At 46.1% G+C, this 5599-nt stretch overlaps 1 pseudogene; it reads left to right on the top strand.

Moving 5' to 3' along the window:
• The first annotated feature begins 771 nt into the window (after positions 1 to 771).
• Positions 772 to 4861, top strand: LOC119269022 (annotated as a pseudogene).
• Positions 4862 to 5599: the final 738 nt, after the last annotated feature.

The raw sequence follows: 5599 nt of genomic DNA, 5'->3' as shown, positions 1-5599 counted from the left end.
TCAAAAAGCAAACAATATAGTAAACAACCATCACATGAACATGGCATGATGCACAACCAAGTATGATGCATGTCCGGTTTAATGAGGCATGGCATGGCAAAGTGCAACAAACAACACTACAAATTAATTGGAGCTCAATATGCAACGAGTTGCATATTGACGAAACACCACATCAAATATTTAGTTCTCTCTCGTTGATGTACACAACAATATTAAATATTGTTAAACATGGCTAGAGGTGAAGCATATGAAAACTACCTATCTAGGCAAGTTTAAATGAGGCCGGAACAACAAACAACAATTCCGGTAAATCTTCATGGGCATAATATGAATTTGCTAGTGTTCTGCCCTATACACAATTTTAGAGTTGTTAAACATGCAAAGCAATGCCATCATGTTAAACTAGGCATTTTTCTACCCCATTTACATATAAAGATTATTTAAAATGGAGCTACGGTTATTAAGTTATGAATTAAAGCATTTTAGCATGGCATTTAAGCAAATTTAAACAAGCAGCAGTTTAAACATTATAAACATGCATGAAAGTTGGATATTATGAAACTAGACAAGATTCTAAGCAACTTTCATATATAAATCATTTTAATCCGATGCATCATTTGTGAGTTACGTTATGCATGAACTAGGAGTACATTTCTGCAAAACTGCAAATCCCTGGAATAAAAGGAAAATCGTTCTGGAGGAAAAAAACATGAAATGAGCCAAAACTGGTCAGCCCAACAGTGGAAAGGGGAGGCGCAGCAGTGGCTCACCATGGGCTTGGCCCATGAGTTGGAGGGGAAGCAGGCCGGGGCGCTGCTGGGCCTGCTGTGGATCTGGCCCACGCGCAAGGCAGCGGTCAACGCCGGCGTGCTGCGTTGCCGTGGTGGTCCGGCTGCGGCGCAGGACGGCGGGGAAGGTCGGAGACGGTGGTGGGGCGAAGGGGCAACCAAATCCGGGGGAGGCCGGCCCGTTTCCAGCAACGACGAGGCTGGCCGGCGATGGGACGGCGAGGTGCGGCACTCCGGCGGCGGTACCTGACCACGGGCAGAGAAAGGTGAGAGGCTTGGGTGAGGGGAGAGAGGGAAGAAAGGGTGCACGGGGAACGAGGTGCGGGCGACCTAGGAGGAGGCGGTCGTCCCCAGCGGCACTCCGGCGAGCCCTGACGTGCTCCGGTGGCCTAGGTCGCCGGCGGGCGGGGAGGAGAAGGTCGGGCGGCGCGAGGAGCTCGAGATTGGGCTCCTCCCGATCCGGATCGAAGATGGCGGCGCGGTGCGGGCGTCTCGGGCCCAGATCGGCCCGGGGCGGGCCGCGGATGGGCTCTGGCGGGCCCGTGCGAGAGGTGGAGGGAGGCAGGGGCGACGTGGCACGTAGGGGTTGGCTGCGCGCGGCGACGCTGCTGACGTGGCGGCGGGGGAGTATGCCGGCGCTAAAACGAGGAAGGCGGCGGCGGATGATGATTTGGGGGCGCGGAAAACGAGGAGGAGGGGAAGGAATGTCCAGATTTGAAAAGGGGGTTCCCTTTTATAGCAAAAATGGCTAGGGTTGGAGTTCTAGGGGATTTTCGGAGCCTCTGATCGTGATCCGACGACTCCGGACGCGAGGAGGGGTAGGTTGGAGCTTGTGGGCTGTGCAGAAGGCCTCGGGCTGAGACTAGAGAAGAGAGAGAGGCCTGGCGTCTGTTTCCGGAGACCGAAAACGTCTGACGTTTGACCGTCCATAATGTCGCTATAGTTTAACGTTTAGGCTATCAAACGAGCTCCGAATGCAATAAAACTTGGCAAGCGGCCTACTGACAATAAAACAACACCGTACGCCAACTTTAATCCCATTCCGAGAACATTTTTCGGCCACTTATAAAATAATTCGGACGTGCCGCGGGCGCGTGCAAGTGTGGACGGGCTCAGAATGGACGATGGAAAGAACTGGAAGACCCGGACGGATGCAAGTTTTGAAAACATGCAGATGCAATGTGGATGATGACATGACAAAGATGCGACACGCAAGCAAATGACAAGGCAACAGCAATGAATAATTGGAAGACACCTGACGCAACAGTCACGAGGCGTTACAAGCGGCCAATCCAATGTGCCACCAACTAGCAGGCCCGGTGAGAAAAGAGACGAGCACGTACACGTTCGTCTTGTGTCCGCGCCGACGCAAATCCGGCTCAAAAATGGACCGGAAATGGATTGACAGGCGGACGAAAGCGAACGCCTGTCCATTTAGATCGGCGCGTTGGGTCAACTTTTTTATCCACGTTGATCCAAACGGACGGCCATGGACGAAATGGGTAGCCCATTAGAATTCTCTAATTTTCCTAAAATAACAACGGAGCCGAGCGACGGCAGAGAGAGTCAAAGATAGACACGAGAAGCGGGAGGATAGCCTGCTTGCGCGGCTGCGACGACTTATTTCCCGGCGATGTCGGCGGCGCAGGCTGCGAGCGCCATCTTGCGGCCGTCCGCGAGTACGCCGCTCAGGGAAGCGGCGTTCTTCTTCACCGATAACCACAACCCCTCCCCGGCTCGCCTCTGCATCCGACGAGGCAGTGCGGAGAGAACCTTGTGAGGCCCCTTTCTTGGCTATTGTTCTCGATTTCTTGGTCTGATTGTATAAGCCCACGCAGTAATCCCCTGGTTCTTGCTCCAACCACTCAATTTGCTTGGGATTTTTTTTCCCTTCCGGTTCTCGCACCGTCGGGCGCCCCGCCCCTTCCATCTTTTAGCAGTTCTGGGGCATAATTTATTTCTGTCAGACTTTAGTTCTGCAGCTATGGAATTGGATTGTGTAGTGTAGATACCAATATGCGCTTGTGTGGTGGCATATTAGCACTGCCTCATATGATCTTATATAACTGGCCTAACTTACAGAAGACCTAGACAAGAGTTAGATGAATGTGAACTTACTCTCGAGCAAATTAGAGGTTTACTAGAAGATAACATCAATTGCTAATGTGTCGAGCTCCACTTGTGAACCTAGAAGGCTAGAATGTGCAACTTGTGTTTTCCTGATGCTACAGAGTATTTCTGAGAGTAGTAATTTTCTGCATAAGTTAGAACGTTCTTTGGAACTGTAATTCTGAATGAGCCATTTTCTGATACTTGAATCTAGCCGAAAGTGGCCATGGCTGATATAATACTTTTCAATAGGAATTAAGTAGAAACAAAACCATGTGCTATTCTCATAATGCCACACGTTCAGTGCAGGGCTTCAAATTGCAGCCTCCAACTTTAACAGATCCAGAATTTGCCATGTTAAAAGTGGGGAGGCTGATGGCTATCCGCAAACTGAAGAAGATCAGTTAGCTGACGAAGAAACCCTTCAGCGTAATTTGGACAGAGCTATCCGGGAAGAAGATTATGCCCGTGCTGCCAAAATCAGGGACGATCTGCGTGTCCTCCATGAGGATACTGAAGCTTCCGTCCTTGCAGCAAATACACGATTCTACAACGCTTTCAAGAATGGAGATTTTACTGCAATGTACTCTATCTGGGCTAAAGGAGACCACGTGTATGTCGTCCATCCCGGTGCAGGTCGGATATCCGGTTACGATGTGGTCTTGCAAAGCTGGGAGATGGTGTGCAACGCGGACTATGAGTTCCCTCTAAACATTGATCTTAAGAACATAGAGGTTCATGTGCGCGGTGACCTTGGTTATGTTACATGCTTGGAGTTGGTCAAGACCAAAGGAAAATCTTGGGGCAAGCAAATTGCCACCAACGTCTTCGAGAAGATAGATGGCACATGGTATATCTGCATTCACCATGCTTCACACATTGAAGAATGAAATGCTGACATTTTCTGGTGGTTTATGTTGTATATTCCATAGCCGTTGGCGATGTAATGCCATGTGGGGTTATATATGACTGGAATTTACTATTGCTCATGGACTTGACACCTCAAGGAGGTGAAGTCATATTCCGTATCCAAGCTACTTAAGCATAACCCTGATTGACATTGATCCTTGTTGTGAATATGCAGTCAAATGTTTCATGCTTTGCTTGTTGCGACCAATGTTCTGCCAGGGAGTGCTGGATTTGGCAATTTGGCATTAATTTTGCTTGCTAACTTTATATTGGATATCAGGTGGTACTATTGTTTTCGTTTATCAATTTTCATTTTTCTGCATTAGGCCTTTATTTGGAATTCCTTCTACTAGTTTTTTTTGCTGCTTTCTATGTGGAGGTTAGGTTCTTCTGTACTTTTTTTTCTGCTTGTCGGGTAAGCGCCACTCTCTGCCATTCTGGTGGACTTTTCTTAATCCAACTTATGTGTGTTTTGCGATTGTTAAAAGAAGAAAATTCGTTTATAATATTTTGTGCTATCCAGCTCAGGTAGTGTACTGGGCACTAATTCCCCACGAAACAGAACATGGGTGTACAATGGGCACCCAGGTTTGACATCCCAAAATTTCAGAATTTTTAAAAATTTCCTGGTGTGGCTCTCGGGTGCCACACACCTCTATTTGAATATAGCATTAGAAAAATATCAGGAAATTCAAAAAATTCTGAAATTTTGGGATATCAAACCTAGGTGCCCAGTGTACACACGTTTTCAGTTTCATGGGGAAATGGGTGCCCGTGTTAATCTCGGTAAAAAAGTCAAAAAAAAATCCTATGTATGGAAAACATTATTTGGATAGATCGTATGTCAGACTGTATTTTCTTCGCCGTGGATACCACGGTCACCCATTTCCCATGAAACTGAATGCGAGTGTACAATGGGCATCCAGATTTGATATCCCAAAATTTCAGATTTTTTGAAATTTCCTGATATTTTTCTTAATGCTATATTCATATAGGGGTGTGTGGTACCTGGGAGCTCCAATGCATTCCCCCATATATTCGCCACTATTTTCTAAATCAGTGAACTTTTTTAAAATTCGTGTACTTCTTTCAAATTTGTGATTTTATTGAATTATAATTATTTTGAATCTATAAAAAAAGTCAGCAGTTGTCGGCTTTCTCTTTACAGTGAGGGAGCGAGGGAGTCTAGTGAGTGAGCAATACTGGCAAGTGAGGCGAGGATAGCGCTAATTTTGGGCCTCAGCCACCACTTTTCGTCAGTGCTTAAGGCGCTGGGGAGGACTGTCAGAGGTCCGGTTGGAGATGTTATCGCCTAATGGCTCGGACAAATCTTTCTCTCTCCTTTTCCCTTTTTCTTATTTTTTTCTATTTTTAATATAGTTTTATTTTCAGCTATTTACTTTACTTTATCTTTTGACCTTTTCATTTTATTTTTTCATGTATTGTTTACATCTTACTTGAGTTTGTTCACTTTATTTTTAGAATCTGTTTTTTTAATCATTTCGGTGTTAAATACATGAACAATTTCGGTGCTAAGTACATGATTTTCTATTTTCAAAGGATGAAATATCCTATAAAAGCTTGAGTTTTTTTACTCAAAAGAATTTTTCGAGTTTGCACTAAGGCAAAAATCAAAGTAGAGACCTAGTTTCTGGAAAGTAACCCGGTAAGTTCCAAGGGTCAACCTCGCTAAGGGCCTGGTCGGAGCTCTAAGTACATGTAGGTCGGGTGAAGTTTCGATTTTAGTTGAAATCCTCATGTCACGACACTATTTTCACGTGTTGTGTGTGTGT

This window comes from Triticum dicoccoides, chromosome 3A (genome assembly GCF_002162155.2).
Source record: "Triticum dicoccoides isolate Atlit2015 ecotype Zavitan chromosome 3A, WEW_v2.0, whole genome shotgun sequence".
In the NCBI taxonomy this organism is placed as follows: domain Eukaryota; kingdom Viridiplantae; phylum Streptophyta; class Magnoliopsida; order Poales; family Poaceae; genus Triticum; species Triticum dicoccoides.
The sequence above is the reverse complement of the archived record's forward strand: the minus strand, read 5'-3'. Positions and strand labels throughout refer to the sequence as shown.